General features: G+C 52.4%; 1 protein-coding gene and 1 long non-coding RNA gene across 3 annotated transcripts in view; one reads left to right on the forward strand and one right to left on the reverse strand.

The window, feature by feature from the left end:
• LOC126037340 (collagen alpha-1(I) chain-like) overlaps positions 1–19,693 on the reverse strand; it is a 255,410-nt gene that overhangs the window by 60,865 nt on the left and 174,852 nt on the right. The gene's annotated exons all lie outside the window — the stretch shown is intronic.
• On the forward strand, positions 6,592–7,565 carry LOC126037347 (uncharacterized). The gene is made up of 3 exons (XR_007505636.1): positions 6,592–6,700; positions 7,026–7,137; positions 7,467–7,565. It is a non-coding gene; the product is annotated as an uncharacterized LOC126037347 (long non-coding RNA).

Consider the following 19,693-nt stretch of genomic DNA (forward strand, 5'->3'; position numbering starts at 1 on the left):
CCTCCCAGGCGTCTCCCAGAATGTTTTGACCTCCGCGTCCGGGACTGGAGATCCCAGCTACCTGCCCCAGACTCCTCCAAGTAAGTAGCTCGAGACATTTTTGTTGTCCTGTAGAGAAATCTCTCAACTCCGACAGGCACCTGAGACTCCTCCGAGGCATCTCCCAGAGTCTTCTGTCCTCTGCTTTAACTACCTAAGGGGTCAGGTAGAAGCCCCAGACTCCTCCAAGGAAGCTACCGTTGAGGTTTTTCTCTTTTTTGGAGGAACCGCTGCCCTCCGGGATCCCCTGTGATTCCTTCCAGACGTCTCCTAGAGTCTTTTGGCCTTTTCTTATAAGGACCGGAGATCCCAGGTAGCAGCCCCAGACATGTCTAATGAGGCTACCCAAGATGATTCTTCTCTTTTGCAGGAAGCTCTCTTCTGCGGGATGGACGCAAGACTCCTCCCAGGCGTCTCCCAGAATGTTTTGACCTCCGCGTTCGGGACTGGAGATCCCAGCTACCTGCCCCAGGCTCCTCCAAGTAAGTAGCTCGAGACATTTTTGTTGTCCTGTAGAGAAATCTCTCAACTCCGACAGCCACCTGAGACTCCTCCGAGGCATCTCCCAGAGTCTTCTGTCTTCTGCTTTAGCTATCTAAGGGGTCAGGTAGAAGCCCCAGACTCCTCCAAGGAAGCTACCTACCGTTGAGGTTTTTTTCTTTTTTGGAGGAACCGCTGCCCTCCGGGATCCCCTGTGATTCCTTCCAGACGTCTCCTAGAGTCTTTTGGCCTTTTCTTATAAGGACCGGAGATCCCAGGTAGCAGCCCCAGACTTGTCTAATGAGGCTACCCAAGATGATTCTTCTCTTTTGCAGGAAGCTCTCTTCTGCGGGATCGACGCAAGACTCCTCCCAGGTGTCTCCCAGAATGTTTTGACCTCCGCGTTCGGCACCGGAGATCCCAGCTACCTGCCCCAGACTCCTCCAAGTAAGTAGCTCGAGACATTTTTGTTGTCCTGTAGAGAAATCTCTCAACTCCGACATCCACCTGAGACTCCTCCGAGGCATCTCCCAGAGTCTTCTGTCTTCTGCTTTAGCTATCTAAGGGGTCAGGTAGAAGCCCCAGACTCCTCCAAGGAAGCTACCGTTGAGGTTTTTTTCTTTTTTGGAGGAGCCTCTGACCTCCGGGATCCCCTGTGATTCCTTCCAGACGTCTCCTAGAGTCTTTTGGCCTTTTCTTATAAGGACCGGAGATCCCAGGTAGCAGCCCCAGACATGTCTAATGAGGCTACCCAAGATGATTCTTCTCTTTTGCAGGAAGCTCTCTTCTGCGGGATCGACGCAAGACTTCTCCCAGGCGTCTCCCAGAATGTTTTGACCTCCGTGTTCGAGACTGGAGATCCCAGCTACCTGCCCCAGGCTCCTCCAAGTAAGTAGCTCGAGACATTTTTGTTGTCCTGTAGAGAAATCTCTCAACTCCGACATCCACCTGAGACTCCTCCGAGGCATCTCCCAGAGTCTTCTGTCTTCTGCTTTACCTACCTAAGGGGTCAGGTAGAAGCCCCAGACTCCTCCAAGGAAGCTACCGTTGAGGTTTTTTTCTTTTTTGGAGGAACCGCTGCCCTCCGGGATCTCCTGTGATTCCTTCCAGACCTCACCTAGAGTCTTCTGGCCTTTTCTTATAAGGGCTGGAGATCCCAGGTAGCAGCCCCAGACTTGTCTAATGAGGCTACCCAAGATGATTCTTCTCTTTTGCAGGAAGCTCTTTTCTGCGGGATCAACGCAAGACTCCTCCCAGGCGTCTCCCAGAATGTTTTGACCTCTGCGTTCGGGACCGGAGATCCCATCTACCTGCCCCAGACTCCTCCAAGTAAGTAGCTCGAGACATTTTTGTTGTCCTGTAGAGAAATCTCTCAGCTCTGACAGCCACCTGAGACTCCTCCCAGGCATCTCCCAGAGTCTTCTGTCCTCTGCTTTAACTACCTAAGGTGTCAGAAGCCCCAGACTCCTCCAAGGAAGCTACCGTTGAGGTTTTTTTCTTTTCTTGGAGGAACCGCTGCCCTCCGGGATCTCCTGTGATTCCTTCCAGATGTCTCCTAGAGCCTTTTGGCCTTTTCTAATAAGGACCAGAGATCCCAGGTAGCAGCCCCAGACATGTCTAATGAGGCTACCCTAGATGATTCTTCTCTTTTGCAGGAAGCTCTCTTCTGCGGGATCGACGCAAGACTCCTCCCAGGCGTCTCCCAGAATGTTTTGACCTCCGCGTTCGGGCCCGGAGATCCCATCTACCTGCCCCAGACTCCTCCAAGTAAGTAGCTCGAGATATTTTTGTTCTCCTGTAGAGAAATCTCTCAGCTCTGACAGCCACCTGAGACTCCTCCCAGGCATCTCCCACAGTCTTCTGTCTTCTGCTTTACCTACCTAAGGGGTCAGGTAGAAGCCCCAGACTCCTCCAAGGAAGCTACCGTTGAGGTTTTTTTCTTTTTTGGAGGAACCGCTGCCCTCCGGGATCCCCTGTGATTCCTTCCAGACGTCTCCTAGAGTCTTTTGGCCTTTTCTTATAAGGACCAGAGATCCCAGGTAGCAGCCCCAGACTTGTCTAATGAGGCTACCCAAGATGATTCTTCTCTTTTGCAGGAAGCTCTCTTTTGCGGGATCGACGCAAGACTCCTCCCAGGCGTCTCCCAGAATGTTTTGACCTCTGCGTTCAGGACTGGAGATCCCAGCTACCTGCCCCAGGCTCCTCCAAGTAAGTAGCTCGAGACATTTTTGTTCTCCTGTAGAGAAATCTCTCAACTCCGACAGGCACCTGAGACTCCTCCCAGGCATCTCCCACAGTCTTCTGTCCTCTGCTTTACCTACCTAAGGGGTCAGGTAGAAGCCCCAGACTCCTCCAAGGAAGCTACCGTTGAGGTTTTTTTCTTTTTTTGGAGGAACCGCTGCCCTCCGGGATCTCCTGTGATTCCTTCCAGACGTCTCCTAGAGTCTTCTGGCCTTTTCTTATAAGGACCGGAGATCCCAGGTAGCAGCCCCAGACTTGTCTAATGAGGCTACCCAAGATGATTCTTCTCTTTTGCAGGAAGCTCTCTTCTGCGGGATCGACGCAAGACTCCTCCCAGGTGTCTCCCAGAATGTTTTGACCTCCGCGTTCGGCACCGGAGATCCCAGCTACCTGCCCCAGACTCCTCCAAGTAAGTAGCTCGAGACATTTTTGTTGTCCTGTAGAGAAATCTCTCAACTCCGACATCCACCTGAGACTCCTCCGAGGCATCTCCCAGAGTCTTCTGTCTTCTGCTTTACCTACCTATGGGGTCAGGTAGAAGCCCCAGACTCCTCCAAGGAAGCTACTACCGTTGAGGTTTTTTTCTTTTTTGGAGGAGCCTCTGACCTCCGGGATCCCCTGTGATTCCTTCCAGACGTCTCCTAGAGTCTTCTGGCCTTTTCTTATAAGGGCCGGAGATCCCAGGTAGCAGCCCCAGACTTATCTAATGAGGCTACCCTAGATGATTCTTCTCTTTTGCAGGAAGCTCTCTTCTGCGGGATGGACGCAAGACTCCTCCCAGGCGTCTCCCAGAATGTTTTGACCTCCGCGTTCGGGACTGGAGATCCCAGCTACCTGCCCCAGACTCCTCCAAGTAAGTAGCTCGAGACATTTTTGTTGTCCTGTAGAGAAATCTCTCAACTCCGACAGCCACCTGAGACTCCTCCGAGGCATCTCCCAGAGTCTTCTGTCTTCTGCTTTAGCTATCTAAGGGGTCAGGTAGAAGCCCCAGACTCCTCCAAGGAAGCTACCGTTGAGGTTTTTTCTTTTTTGGAGGAACCGCTGCCCTCCGGGATCCCCTGTGATTCCTTCCAGACGTCTCCTAGAGTCTTCTGGCCTTTTCTTATAAGGGCCGGAGATCCCAGGTAGCAGCCCCAGACTTATCTAATGAGGCTACCCTAGATGATTCTTCTCTTTTGCAGGAAGCTCTCTTCTGCGGGATGGACGCAAGACTCCTCCCAGGCGTCTCCCAGAATGTTTTGACCTCCGCGTTCGGGACTGGAGATCCCAGCTACCTGCCCCAGACTCCTCCAAGTAAGTAGCTCGAGACATTTTTGTTGTCCTGTAGAGAAATCTCTCAACTCCGACAGCCACCTGAGACTCCTCCGAGGCATCTCCCAGAGTCTTCTGTCTTCTGCTTTAGCTATCTAAGGGGTCAGGTAGAAGCCCCAAACTCCTCCAAGGAAGCTACCGTTGAGGTTTTTTCTTTTTTGGAGGAACCGCTGCCCTCCGGGATCCCCTGTGATTCCTTCCAGACGTCTCCTAGAGTCTTCTGGCCTTTTCTTATAAGGGCCGGAGATCCCAGGTAGCAGCCCCAGACATGTCTAATGAGGCTACCCTAGATGATTCTTCTCTTTTGCAGGAAGCTGTCTTCTGCGGGATCGACGCAAGACTCCTCCCAGGCGTCTCCCAGAATGTTTTGACCTCTGCGTTCAGGACCGGAGATCCCATCTACCTGCCCCAGACTCCTCCAAGTAAGTAGCTCGAGACATTTTTGTTGTCCTGTAGAGAAATCTCTCAGCTCTGACAGCCACCTGAGACTCCTCCGAGGCATATCCCAGAGTCTTCTGTCTTCTGCTTTACCTACCTAAGGGGTCAGGTAGAAGCCCCAGACTCCTCCAAGGAAGCTACCATTGAGGTTTTTTTCTTTTTTGGAGGAACCGCTGCCCTCCGGGATCCCCTGTGATTCCTTCCAGACGTCTCCTAGAGTCTTTTGGCCTTTTCTTATAAGGACCAGAGATCCCAGGTAGCAGCCCCAGACATGTCTAATGAGGCTACCCAAGATGATTCTTCTCTTTTGCAGGAAGCTCTCTTTTGCGGGATCGACGCAAGACTCCTCCCAGGCGTCTCCCAGAATGTTTTGACCTCTGCGTTCAGGACTGGAGATCCCAGCTACCTGCCCCAGGCTCCTCCAAGTAAGTAGCTCGAGACATTTTTGTTCTCCTGTAGAGAAATCTCTCAACTCCGACAGGCACCTGAGACTCCTCCCAGGCATCTCCCACAGTCTTCTGTCCTCTGCTTTACCTACCTAAGGGGTCAGGTAGAAACCCCAGACTCCTCCAAGGAAGCTACCGTTGAGGTTTTTTTCTTTTTTTGGAGGAACCGCTGCCCTCCGGGATCTCCTGTGATTCCTTCCAGACGTCTCCTAGAGTCTTCTGGCCTTTTCTTATAAGGGCCGGAGATCCCAGGTAGCAGCCCCAGACTTATCTAATGAGGCTACCCTAGATGATTCTTCTCTTTTGCAGGAAGCTCTCTTCTGCGGGATGGACGCAAGACTCCTCCCAGGCGTCTCCCAGAATGTTTTGACCTTCGCGTTCGGGACTGGAGATCCCAGCTACCTGCCCCAGACTCCTCCAAGTAAGTAGCTCGAGACATTTTTATTGTCCTGTAGAGAAATCTCTCAACTCCGACAGCCACCTGAGACTCCTCCCAGGCATCTCCCAGAGTCTTCTGTCTTCTGCTTTAGCTATCTAAGGGGTCAGGTAGAAGCCCCAGACTCCTCCAAGGAAGCTACCGTTGAGGTTTTTTTCTTTTTTGGAGGAACCGCTGCCCTCCGGGATCCCCTGTGATTCCTTCCAGACGTCTCCTAGAGTCTTTTGGCCTTTTCTTATAAGGACCGGAGATCCCAGGTAGCAGCCCCAGACTTGTCTAATGAGGCTACCCAAGATGATTCTTCTCTTTTGCAGGAAGCTCTCTTCTGCGGGATCGACGCAAGACTCCTCCCAGGTGTCTCCCAGAATGTTTTGACCTCCGCGTTCGGCACCGGAGATCCCAGCTACCTGCCCCAGACTCCTCCAAGTAAGTAGCTCGAGACATTTTTGTTGTCCTGTAGAGAAATCTCTCAACTCCGACATCCACCTGAGACTCCTCCCAGGCATCCCCCAGAGTCTTCTGTCTTCTGCTTTACCTACCTAAGGGGTCAGGTAGAAGCCCCAGACTCCTCCAAGGAAGCTACCTACCGTTGAGGTTTTTTTCTTTTTTGGAGGAGCCTCTGACCTCCGGGATCCCCTGTGATTCCTTCCAGACGTCTCCTAGAGTCTTCTGGCCTTTTCTTATAAGGGCTGGAGATCCCAGGTAGCAGCCCCAGACTTGTCTAATGAGGCTACCCAAGATGATTCTTCTCTTTTGCAGGAAGCTCTTTTCTGCGGGATCAACGCAAGACTCCTCCCAGGTGTCTCCCAGAATGTTTTGACCTCTGCGTTCGGGACCGGAGATCCCATCTACCTGCCCCAGACTCCTCCAAGTAAGTAGCTCGAGACATTTTTGTTCTCCTGTAGAGAAATCTCTCAGCTCTGACAGCCACCTGAGACTCCTCCGAGGCATCTCCCAGAGTCTTCTGTCCTCTGCTTTAACTACCTAAGGTGTCAGAAGCCCCAGACTCCTCCAAGGAAGCTACCGTTGAGGTTTTTTTCTTTTCTTGGAGGAACCGCTGCCCTCCGGGATCTCCTGTGATTCCTTCCAGATGTCTCCTAGAGTCTTTTGGCCTTTTCTTATAAGGACCGGAGATCCCAGGTAGCAGCCCCACACTTGTCCAGTGAGGCTACCCTAGATGATTCTTCTCTTTTGCAGGAAGCTCTCTTCTGCGGGATCGACGCAAGACTCCTCCCAGGCGTCTCCCAGAATGTTTTGACCTCCGCGTTCAGGACTGCAGATCCCAGCTACCTGCCCCAGACTCCTCCAAGTAAGTAGCTCGAGACATTTTTGTTCTCCTGTAGAGAAATCTCTCAGCTCTGACAGCCACCTGAGACTCCTCCCAGGCATCTCCCAGAGTCTTCTGTCTTCTGCTTTAACTACCTAAGGTGTCAGAAGCCCCAGACTCCTCCAAGGAAGCTACCGTTGAGGTTTTTTTCTTTTTTGGAGGAACCGCTGCCCTCCGGGATCCCCTGTGATTCCTTCCAGACATCTCCTAGAGTCTTTTGGCCTTTTCTTATAAGGGCTGGAGATCCCAGGTAGCAGCCCCAGACATGTCTAATGAGGCTACCCAAGATGATTCTTCTCTTTTGCAGGAAGCTCTTTTCTGCGGGATCAACGCAAGACTCCTCCCAGGCGTCTCCCAGAATGTTTTGACCTCTGCGTTCAGGACCGGAGATCCCATCTACCTGCCCCAGACTCCTCCAAGTAAGTAGCTCGAGACATTTTTGTTCTCCTGTAGAGAAATCTCTCAGCTCTGACAGCCACCTGAGACTCCTCCCAGGCATCTCCCAGAGTCTTCTGTCTTCTGCTTTACCTACCTAAGGGGTCAGGTAGAAGCCCCAGACTCCTCCAAGGAAGCTACCGTTGAGGTTTTTTTCTTTTTTGGAGGAACCGCTGCCCTCCGGGATCCCCTGTGATTCCTTCCAGACGTCTCCTAGAGTGTTCTGGCCTTTTCTTATAAGGGCTGCAGATCCCAGGTAGCAGCCCCAGACTTGTCTAATGAGGCTACCCAAGATGATTCTTCTCTTTTGCAGGAAGCTCTTTTCTGCGGGATCAACGCAAGACTCCTCCCAGGCGTCTCCCAGAATGTTTTGACCTCTGCGTTCAGGACCGGAGATCCCATCTACCTGCCCCAGACTCCTCCAAGTAAGTAGCTCGAGACATTTTTGTTCTCCTGTAGAGAAATCTCTCAGCTCTGACAGCCACCTGAGACTCCTCCCAGGCATCTCCCAGAGTCTTCTGTCTTCTGCTTTACCTACCTAAGGGGTCAGGTAGAAGCCCCAGACTCCTCCAAGGAAGCTACCGTTGAGGTTTTTTTCTTTTTTGGAGGAACCGCTGCCCTCCGGGATCCCCTGTGATTCCTTCCAGACGTCTCCTAGAGTCTTTTGGCCTTTTCTTATAAGGACCAGAGATCCCAGGTAGCAGCCCCAGACATGTCTAATGAGGCTACCCAAGATGATTCTTCTCTTTTGCAGGAAGCTCTCTTCTGCGGGATCGACGCAAGACTCCTCCCAGGCGTCTCCCAGAATGTTTTGACCTCTGCGTTCAGGACCGGAGATCCCATCTACCTGCCCCAGACTCCTCCAAGTAAGTAGCTCGAGACATTTTTGTTCTCCTGTAGAGAAATCTCTCAGCTCTGACAGCCACCTGAGACTCCTCCCAGGCATCTCCCACAGTCTTCTGTCTTCTGCGTTACCTACCTAAGGGGTCAGGTAGAAGCCCCAGACTCCTCCAAGGAAGCTACCGTTGAGGTTTTTTTCTTTTTTGGAGGAACCGCTGCCCTCCGGGATCCCCTGTGATTCCTTCCAGACGTCTCCTAGAGTGTTCTGGCCTTTTCTTATAAGGGCCGGAGATCCCAGGTAGCAGCCCCAGACTTGTCTAATGAGGCTACCCAAGATGATTCTTCTCTTTTGCAGGAAGCTCTTTTCTGCGGGATCAATGCAAGACTCCTCCCAGGCGTCTCCCAGAATGTTTTGACCTCTGCGTTCAGGACCGGAGATCCCATCTACCTGCCCCAGACTTCTCCAAGTAAGTAGCTCGAGACATTTTTGTTCTCCTGTAGAGAAATCTGTCAGCTCTGACAGCCACCTGAGACTCCTCCCAGGCATCTCCCACAGTCTTCTGTCCTCTGCGTTACCTACCTAAGGGGTCAGGTAGAAGCCCCAGACTCCTCCAAGGAAGCTACCGTTGAGGTTTTTTTCTTTTTTGGAGAAACCTCTGCCCTCCGGGATCCCCTGTGATTCCTTCCAGACGTCTCCTAGAGTCTTTTGGCCTTTTCTTATAAGGACCAGAGATCCCAGGTAGCAGCCCCAGACTTGTCTAATGAGGCTACTCCAGATGATTTTTCTCCTTTGGAGGAAGCTCTTTCCTCTGGGATCCACCTGAGACTCCTCACAGGCATCTCCCAGGATCTTTGACCTCTACTTTACGGACCTAAGATCCTAAGAAAAGATCACTATGAAAAGGCCAAAAGGCTCTGGAAGATGCCTGGGAGGAGTCACGGGTGGATCCCAAAGGGGCGAGCTTCCTCCAAAAAAGAAAAAACCTCAAGGGTATTTTCCTTTTAGGAGTCTGGTTCTGCTACCTGAGGTCTTGCATGAGCAGCAGGCAGTAACCTAGCCAAAATCGACCGGAGGAGGCCTGACAAGGGGTCCTGCTCAGTGCTGCAGAGGAAGGCAATAAACCCCCGGGGCCCAGTGCCAATCTGCGCCAGGGGAAAATTCCTTCCTGACCCCAGAGCTGGCGATTGGCTATTCCCTGAGCACGTGTGAGCAAGACCTGCCTCCTGGTCCTGCAGGCCGGACAGGCCCCCCAAAGGATGCCCAAGCCCTGTTCTCCCTGAACCTGGAGCCATCTTGGGGCTTCCGAGAGCAGCCAAGTGCCCCCAGCCTGATCAGCTTTGGGGGCAAGAATCCTTCCCACGCCTTCGGCCCACCAGCGGGTGCTCCAAAGCACTGGGAGCCCTGGCAACATCTCTGCATCCCACTTCTTACGGCTGCTGCCACTGGTTCCGCAGGGAGTGAGGACGGCGAGCTCTGCAGTGCTCCTCAAGAAGACATTCCCTTGGTCTTGCCACAGCTCCCCATCCAAACAAGCCTGATGGCCTCGGGCACCTCCAGGGCTTGGTGGTTCTTCTCGTCTCCAGCAGCCTGGTCCAGCCTCTGGTCTTCCTCCCTCAGCACTGGGCAAGGAATTCCAGCGGCTCCTCACGGACTTCCTCTGGGATGTGTCTGGGCCGCCTGCCAGGCAGACTGGCAGTGGGACAGGGGAGGCTGCCCCTTTTATAGTGCCCCGGGGCATTGTGACTGCTGCGTTGCCGGGTGGTGGCACTGTGACACGGGGTGGGGGGCGAGGGGGCCCCCTGTGCGCAGCGCTGCCTGCCGCCCCTCGGCCCAGCATCCTTGGGAGGAAGGCCTTTGGGGTGCCGGCCCCGCGGGCTGTGTGGCGTTACTGAGTCCAGAAGTTTGGCAGAAAATAAACTGCCTTGCGTTCCAGCTTATCCTCAGATGTCAGAGGGCCTGGGGACGGCTAGGTTTAATTTCTTTCTGAGCGATGTCCAATTTGACGCTCTAAGGGCGGTCGCGTTCAATATGCTGAGCTATCACGATGAGGGATGCCCTTAATAGCGCACTGTACGCTCAGCTTAGCCACGTTCAACGCACGAGAATGACCAGACTTAGGGAGTTTGGTTGCACTAACGAACTATCACGACTAGATAAATGAGCAGCGCAGTTTATTAAAGCAACGGTACAGGTGCTTTTGGATTGCCCGTGATAAATAGACTGTCTGCAAAGCACGTGCAGGTGGCAATACAGTCGCCTACAAGCGCATGAAATGATGAAAGAAAAGAGCTCTGAAGAATTCTAAGTTTCCTTAGGAAGCACTCGGTACAGCCGAGTGTTCGAATCTCACGCGATAGGCATCCGTATGGCGGGTGGGGAGAGAGGCTCAGCTCGTTGACTGATCCCAGAAGTCAGCGATGTCCTCCCGACTTGTCTGTGATGGTGTCTTCCCTGACATTTCTCCTCTCTTAAGCCCTTTTATATTTTCTGAGTTTTTTGGTGGAGCTTGAGTGACTCTAGTCATACATACCTTTCCTTTGATTGGTATAAAGTTCTCTCGGTTTGCTTATAAAGGTATACGCTAGAGAAAATTCAGAGCGCGTGCTCAGTGGGGGGGTGGTCACACCTTGGAGGTGGGTTACTTTGGGGGTGGAGGTGTGTTTTGGCATTATAATGAGCAGAGTTCACCAAAAAGACCTGCTGTTGCGTGTGAGTACCCCAGAACTGGGCATGTGTGATATAAGCCAGAAGTAGGGCGTTAGCTCGACAGAACCCCCATTGTGTTACCTCCTTGCTTCAGTGGGTTCAATGCAGGGACCAACCACTCTCGTTCCTATCGTCCCGGTTCCCTATCCCTGCAATCACAGAGCCTGGCCGCGGGGTCTTGGCTCCGCTCCACCCTCCGTGTTACTTTTCAGAGTCAGCGTACCAAGCTCCCCTGGTGTTGCTGACGTCTAAAGTTGCAGGTCACGTTGCTTGGGGAGCTCCCATGGAACCCCATTTAGGTGTGCGCTGCGTTCCTCCCTGGAGGTTCACCTTCCCTCAAGGGGCAGCGGGGGGCGTGCGTCATACCGACAAGTCACCTCCGGCAATCATTCCACGGGCTGTCGCTGTGGCCAGGAGGCCCGGGGGTTTCTCCCTGCCCTTGGCGGCCATGCCCTGGGCCAGGTGCTGGGTGTCCCTGGCGCCTCCTCTGCCACTCGGCTTGCAAGGAGAAGCCTGGTGCTGTTCCTCTTCTCTCGGGCCATGGCAGGAACCAAGCGTGCAGCGCAGAGACCGCCCCTATTAGCCGTCCCCTCTCTGTGCCAGAGCTAAAGCCTATGCGGCCCTGCAGCCAGGAGGAGCAGGGACTTGATGTGGCTGGACACAACCCCTTTTCGTGGGGCGTAAAGGGGGTGATTTCGGCAGCCGCAGCCTGGAGGCAAGCCAAAGTGTAACCAGAGCCATAGGTTTGGATGGTGGGTGCCAACAGCCCGCCACGGAAGTAAGCCAGGCTTTGAGAAACAAGTGCGCGGAGGTGACCCCGGTGTGGTGGAAGGAAAGGTTGATCGTAGTCAGACGTGGACCATTTGGATCCGTGACCAAAGCCCAGCCAGGCAAAGGCCAGGCAGCTCTTCCAAACTGTCAAAATAGCCCATTGCTGCTATTGCCGTCACATCCCCTTGTCCCACTGAAACCCAGCTGCGCAGCCTTTCTATTAAACACACCTGTTGGCCGTGTTTCTAGGGGATACCAAAGGCGCTTCAGCCATGGGTGAAACTTCCACAGCTGACCTGTGACTTGAACCTTTCTGAGAGTTCTTTGCCTACCTCAGTTTGTGGGAAGATGTTCAGATGTTATCGGAAACCCTGGCAAGTCTCCTTTTTCCCTTAGGATTTATTATTTTGAGTACCGAAAGATGAAGAGAGGTAGTCTCCTTGCCATTTTGTGCGTTGGTGCCAAAATGGATCTGTACCTTCAGACTATGTAAATAAGGGCATCTAGGGCACAGACATTCCTTTGGTTGTGGTGATGCCAGAGGTGAAAGACAGGGTTTGGTTCCCTCTGCAGGAACTCTGCAGAGATGTAGAGAGCATGCACGGTTTCCTCACCGTTCCTTACCAAGGCACCAAGGGACGTTTGCTACCACACTGTCAGGGGAGGTTCGGACTTGACGTGAGGAGACATTTCTTTCCCAAGAGGGTGTTCACACCCTGAAACAGGCTTCCTGGAGAGGCGGTGGATGCCCCATGCCTGTCAGTGTTGAAGAGACATTTGGACAATGCCCTTAATACCATGCTTGAACTTTTGGTCAGGCCTGAAATGGTCGGGTAGTTGGACTAGATGATGGTTGTAGGTTCCTTCCAGCTGAACTATTCCAGTCTATTCTGTTCTGTTCTGTTCTGTTCTACTCTGCTCTGTTCCCTGTGCTCACCATGAGTCAAATACCAATGAGACCAGTTATTTGCCTGAAACACCAGGAGGGTTTCAGCTCCAAAAGCACTTTGAAGGACACATAACACAAAGGTTGCAAGTGGAAACAGGCTATTATTTTTATTTTTCTGAGTCTGTTTCAGAGCCGATGCTCACAAGCCTTAACACAATGTGCCTGTGTAGCCAGGAGCAGGCTGATGCATTCTTCAGTTGAGCTTGAGAAAACATCCTTTGCAGCCCGGCAAAGGCAAGTCACAGAGCTACAAAAAGTAGCAGGAGGAATACAGGCCAAGCAGTCCCTGTTTCCTGAAGGGTGAGAACGTGCAGAATGAGGATCAGGACCGACCACACACAAAAGAAGAAGGAGGAGGAGGAGGAGGTGTGTGGTATCGTGGGGTATTTTCCACAGTATGAGAGGTAGAGGTGCAAAGCGTATTTTTGCGTTCGTCAACTTTCTGCGCCGCTGTGCTTCTTGGCCAACAATGCACGAAAGGCGCTCTCGTGCTGGCCGTGCGCTTGATTTGCATGCAGGGAGAGGCAAAAAGTGGCAGCTCACGATGGGGCAGCAAGCCTGGAGCCCTTCCAAGCACAGGCTGTTTTGCCCAAGCCAGAAGCCCTGGGGAAATGGAGCTAAGGGAAGAGCAGAGCTCGCTCCGCTCCCGCTCCAGACTTGCCCTGGGCAAGAGAGCCCGAGAGAGCCAGGGCACGAGCGGTGCCTTGGAGGTGCAAGAGCAGCAGGCAGGGAGCTAGGCGAAAGGGCCCAGAGGAGCCCTGCCAAGGGGCTGTGCTCAGTGCTACAGAGGACAAGAAGCAACCCCCGGGAGCATCCCCTGGAGCCCGGCCTGGGAGTCAGAAAGGTTCCTCCCCCCGGATGCAGGGCACGAGGGCCACCTTCGTGGAGCATGAGCAGCGGGCACCTAGCCACAACGGCCCAAAGGAGCCCTGGCGAGGGGCCGTGCTCAGTGCTGCAGGGGAAGGCAAAAAACCCCTGGGGACACTTGCTAGCCCACTGTGGGGGAAAAAAAGCCTTCCTCCCCCCAGCTGCAGGGCACGAGAGGCCATCTTCGTGGTGCACGAGCAGCAGGCAGTAACCTAGCCAGAACGGACCAGAGGAGCCCTGACAAGTGGTCCTGCTCAGTGCTGCAGAGGAAGGCAAAAAACCCCCGGGGCCCAGTGCGAATCTGCCCCGGGGGAAAATTCCTTCCTGACCCCAGAGCTGGGATCGGCTATTCCCTGAGCACGTGAGCAAGACCTGCCTCCTGGTCCCACAGGCTGGTCACGCCTCCCAGGGGATGCCCAGCCCCAGATTTCGTCAGTGCCGCTACCCAAGATGATTTTGCTCCACTGGAGGAAGCTCTGCTCTTCGGGATCCACCCGAGACTCCTCCCAGGCATCTCCCAGAGTCTTTTAGCCACTGCTTTACCTACCTACCGCCTCAGGTAGCAGCCCCAGTCTCTTCCAAGGAAGCTACCCAAGATGATTCTTCTCTTTTGCAGGAAGCGCTCTCTTCTTTGGGATCGACCCAAGACTCCTCCCAGGCGTCTCCAGAATGTTTTGACCTCCGTGTTCGGGACCGGAGATCCCAGCTACCTGCCCCAGACTCCTCCAAGTAAGTAGCTCGAGACATTTTTGTTGTCCTGTAGAGAAATCTCTCAACTCCAACAGCCACCTGAGACTCCTCCCAGGCATCTCCCAGAGTCTTCTGTCCTCTGCTTTACCTACCTAAGGTGTCAGGTAGAAGCCTCAGACTCCTCCAAGGAAGCTACTGTTGAGGTTTTTTTCTTTCTTGGAGGAACCTGTGCCCTCCGGGATCCCCTGTGATTCCTTCCAGACGTCTCCTAGAGTCTTTTGGCCTTTTCTTATAAGGACCAGAGATCCCAGGTAGCAGCCTCGGACTTGTCTAATGAGGCTGGGCTGAAACCACGACATGAGGCCAAAGAAGGCTAAAGGACGAGGAAGACGAGGAGGAGGAGGAAAGAGGAGGCAGCAGGAGGCAAGAGCACAAGCGTGAAGCAAGTGGAGGAGGAGGCAATAAAAGGCAAGAGGAGGTCCGAGAAGGACAAAGACACCTTTTCCTTCTGCCTCCTTTGCCTTCTCCCTCATCACGTTGCTTCCCATTTCTCCTGTTACCTCCACCGTTTCCTACATCCTCCTCGTCCTCCTCCAACTCCTCCTCCATGACCTGTTTTATCCTGCATCTTCTTCATGCATCTTATGGCATGCTGTTGCCTCCTCCTCTTTTCCTTCCTTTTGCCTCCTTTTTGCCTCCTCCTAGTTTACGTCTGGGGTCCTCCCGTGTTCCCTGGTGCCTCATCTTTTTCTTACTCCTGTTGCCTCCTGTTGCTTCCTGTGGCACCCTGATGCCTCCTCCTCCTTCTCTTATTGATTCTTGTTGCCTCCTCCTCCTGCTTCTCTACCTCCTGCGTGCTGCTGTGTCCCCCTCTTGCCTCCACTATTTCTCTTCCCGCTGTGTCTTCCTGTTGCCTCCTCCTTCTCCTGTTGCCACCTAGAGCATCCTGTTGCCTACTTCTCTCTTTGTTAGTGTTGCCTCCTGTTGCATCCTATTGTCTCCTTCTTTCTCTCTTTGTCTTGCCTCCCGTTGCATCCTCCTTCTTTTGTCTCTTGTGTCCTGCTACGTCCTCCTCTTGCCTCCTTTTTTTCCTTCTCCTGTGGCTGTCTGTTGCCTCGTCCTCCTGTTGCCTCGTCTGGCATCCTGTGGTCTCTTCCTTTTTCGCTTTCTGTTGCCTCTTGTTGCCTCCTCCTCCTCCTCCTTTTCCTGCTACCTCCTTTTGCCTCCTCCTGCTTTACCTCCTGTGTCCTGCTGTGTCCTCGTGTTGCCTCCGCCTCCTTGTGTTGCCTCCTCCTCCTCGGCCTCCTCTTGCCGAGACAAAGGTGACCTTTGTCTCGTGGTGCCTCTGCAAGGGTCCTCAGCAAAGCATGCATAGTTTATACAAAGTAATCAGGCTTGCCTAGTGAAGCTATGGATTAATGGTCCTCCTTAAAGGACAACGTCTCATGTTTAACCCTAAACTGAGCAGTATCACCATGGCTAGGCCATAACTCACACGTATGACTACACGTGGACTAAGCCCCAGATGAGAGCAGAAATTGTTGTTGCTAAGCCTGGGTGACAGAGCTGAGTGTGAGCCTCCCTGGTGTGAGCTGAGCGCATGAGTGCCCTGCCTGCCCCTGCCTTGGTGCTTTGGGAACTGGGGTGAAAGGGAAAGGCAGACTCGTGTAGTTACGGGACCTCTTGAGGTGTCCTGGGTTTGCTTTGCTCATTGCTCGTGTAATGTTTCCTCGGCTGTTCACTAGATACGTGCACCGAGAGGCAAACCAGGCCATGACCTGGCTTTCCAATTGAAGGTTTCCTCTTGCAATAAAACGTGCTTCCGTTTTCTCGTGGGTAACAGCCTGAAAGATAGAAGCTGAAGCAGCATGTGCCTGTTGTGCAAATAGGTAACAACAGATGGTTGTATTCGGTTGATCCTTAGTTGCTTCCTGCGTAGGAAAACTGTACGTTAATTTAATCTTTGTGTATAGGCAGGGCCTTGCTACTGTTACTGGGTAGGCAGCAAGTATGTGGATGTCCGGTCTTGTGCATGTTTGTGACTGATCTTTGTTGCTTCTTTTGATGAGGAAAGTCTTGCTGTGTACTCCCAAGGAATGAGAGAAATGCAAGGAACTGATGAAGAAAGAGCTGCCGATCCAGATGGGAGTGTTAGGTTTTAAATTTTCTTGACTGTGTTCTAGCCAAAAGCCTTGTCTTAAACAACTGAAGTGAGCTGGACAGCTGGGTATTTGTCATCCCTGCGCAATTCTGTATCGCTACAGCCTTTACCAGCCGTGGTGATGGACTGGGGACCTGTCCTGTAGTGAGGTCAAAGAGGGTATTCAGGAAAAAAAGGGTACTTTTCCAAAACGCTTACAAGACAGAAGGCAACAGCTGCTGTAGACAGGTGGGAATACACAGGAACAGGCAGACTCGCTCAGAATGAGGAACAGTGATCTGGGTACAGCTGTAGCGTGACAGTGTTCATGGCCTTGAGCAGCACAGCAGGAATTTTGAGGCAGCATGGCCCGGGCAGGGGTGTGTGAAGAGCTCCGCCGGAGCATGGAGATGGGCAGGGGAGAGCACAGTGCTGTTGGTGTTGGTGCGCAGCAGGGGACAGTCAGTGGAGGCTGCTCTCGGGACGTACAATTAAGAGCTGTCATCTTGGTACTCAGTGGGAAATAACACGTTCCCAAAATAACGAGACATGACTTGTGGTGCGCATGCATTCATGGTTTCCAAGTAGTCAGGCAACGATAAGAGCTATACCCAATTAGCAGTCAACAGGAAAGGCAAGACTTCCTCTTCATAAAGGTGTTTATTTATCATAATATAATTTTATTTCTAATACAAAACTGTCACCATTCTAATAATAATTATCCACCTTTACAGTAATACTTACTCACCATTCATCAGCCTTCTCCATTTCTTTTTTCAGTCTTTACTTACACCAAACTGGATATAAAACGTAAACGCTGAAAAGTGCAGAAAATCCTGGACAGCCTTCAGCTTGTCCCAAGGCTCTCTTTCTCTGCAAGCCCAATAAAACAATGTCTAATTAGACTAGTGCATGCTAGGGCAGCAGGAGAGGATTAGTTTGGCCCATCGCTTCTTCACAGGAACATGGTGGGGAGGTTGTTTGTTTTTCTTACACAGGGACTGGAGGGGCTGGAGAATGCAAATACTGGTGTCCTTGATTTTGTGTGGATTGATGAGTTGTACATTGTGGTCACTCTTCCAAATCCAGGTCAAAGACGTACCAACAAGAGGCTGAATTTTGACATGCAGCATTGTCTCGAAAGGCACCTTGCGAGTGCCAGCCGATGCAAACGCTGCAGAAACAGGAGGACCCCTCCGAGAAAACTGCAGCTGGGGCGTTTGCTCAGCATTTCCTGGTTGATCTTGTTGACTCCGTCTGGAGCAATCTTTGTGAGAGTGGCTGTTCCTCTGATCCACTTTAGAGAGGTTTGTAAGGGTTTTTCTTCCTCTGTTTGCATGTGAACATGGCAATGTAACGGGCCCAATAACCGTGACACACAACTGAACATCTTGTTTCTTGATGTTATGTACTAAAAGCACACCGAATTTATTTATTCCTTTGCGTTTGTGGCTGGGCAGAGTGTTTCTGTTTTCAAACAATGCCAGTTTGAAAGCTAACGCTTCTGGTCATCTGTAGTGGGTTTTGGGTTTGGTTATGGTTGTTGGTTTTTTTTTCCTGAGAAGAGCTGCTTTCATATTCCTGTGAATTAAGTGTCTGGTTAGCACAAATAGACCATGTAGGAGGAATCTGTATTGTAATCAATGTATTTGGGCTGGCCAGACAAAGAGGTCACAGTTCTGAGAGTCTTTCTGCATCCTTCTCGAGGATTAGGAGAGCAAGGCAGAAATGAGTAGACATGAGAAACTCAGGGTTACTGTTGCTTAACTCCAAAAAGCGATGTCTGATGTTGAGAGGGCTCTGGCCCAGCTCCAAAAGGTGAGGAAGGTCAGAAAATAGTCAAGAGTTAGAACTAGAAGCTAACCTCTCCTGAGAGATGCCATCTGGTTCTTGCAAAGGGAATCTCTCTTATAGCAAGGACGGGCATCCCTAATGATTGTAACAAAAGGCAAATGACTCCCAAGTTCCTGCCCTTCGTCCTTAGTACAGGAACACGTTTTCGTGCTTTCTTCTGGTCAAATTACTGAAGCTATCGAGACAGACTTCCTTCTGTGGCTGAGGGCAGGAGGAGATGGTGGAGAAGATGGAGATGATGGTTCTGGGGGGCACAGAGCTTGGATGCAAGTTACAAAATCTTGGAATAGAAAAAGTTTGGCATAACGGTATGTGTGCAACGCTAGCTGCAACAGTATCTTCATCTGCAGTGGTACCTGCCTCTGCAGTGGTATCTGCATGTGCAGTGGCCTTTGCCTCTGCCGTGGTATCTTAATCTGTAACGGTACCTGCATCTGAGCTGGTAGTTGCAATGGTGTCTGCATTTGCAGTGGCATCTGCGTGGGTCTGCAGGTTACAAGTTAGAAAATCCTGGAAGATAAGCTGTTCTGCCTAATATTCTTGGCTTCTTTTAATTAATTATTTTTCTTTTTTTATGCTGCCTGGCCAGGACAAAAAAGCCATGGATAGGGTCTTTGTGGATTCAGAGAGGAGGTGTCATTTTGCCTAGAACTTCAGATTGCCCGAGGTTTCTTCCTTTTCACTTTTACAGTCCGATACACCCGAGTGCTCTGGCTGCTCTGTTGCCTAGAGCCTGGGGCAGCAGGACCCGCTGACCAGTAACACTGGCTTGCCCCTGCTTTTACTGTTTTATATATTGCCAGGCTCACACTCGTCCCCCCGCTGCTGAGGAAGCGGTGTCTCTGCAGAAAGCAAGTGCCGAGTGCGTTCTCCAGCGAGGTCTGGAGATGCAGAGGCTGCGGTTGCTGGCGGCTCCTTCTCCCCTTCTGCAAGAGGGTCAGGAAAACACGAGTCAGGTCTGTGTTAAAACCGTTTGAGCGTCAGAGGCAATGCATGGATCGTTCTGGTCCCTCTCCACTAAGTGCAGCGTGGGCTGTGAGTGAGCGTGTTGCGGTGATCAGGAGGGTATTTTCTTCCTGACAGAGGTGACAGTGCCTCCTTTCCATGGGGGCCTCAACCCGCGAATCACCAGCAGCAGGTTTCTGTAGCAGCGCTGTGCCCACTTTGCCCCAGCTCTGAGCTCCTCAGCCCCTTGGGGAAGCAGGAGGAGGGCAGGGACTGTGAGAACCAGAGGCAGAGGACAGAGGCAAGCAAGAGGGTGGTGCGGTGGCAGGTGACATTGCTGGGGTGTGGTGAGGTCACTGGTGTGGGAGGAAGCTGATGGGTCAGAAGCAGCAGGCGGCACTGAGGTGCTCCCTGCACCGCTGCAGAACGTCCTGCGCCGCCCATCACCTCCCGGGAGGCACTGGGAGGGTGTCGCAGAGGGTGACGCGCAGCAGAAACGAGGGCAGGGGAGACTGAGGAGGGGACAGAGAGGTGTCTGGGCTGAAGCAAGGGGAGGAGAGGGGCTTTGTGCATCCTTCGTTTGTCCTCTGTGTTTCTCAAGATGCAAATCGGGAAGGAGATGTTGAGGGCAGTGGGCCAAAAATGTAATTCGGTGCAATTCCCCAAGTTGAGGCTGCTTTGCCCGTGACAGGAAAATGGTCTAAAAATGGTCTACCAAATCCAGTGCAGCAGCAGCCGCCCGCGGGTGGCCCAGCTCCAGCCCTGCCATCTGAAGGC

The sequence above is a fragment of the Accipiter gentilis genome, unplaced genomic scaffold, assembly GCF_929443795.1.
Source record: "Accipiter gentilis unplaced genomic scaffold, bAccGen1.1, whole genome shotgun sequence".
Classification (NCBI taxonomy): domain Eukaryota; kingdom Metazoa; phylum Chordata; class Aves; order Accipitriformes; family Accipitridae; genus Astur; species Astur gentilis.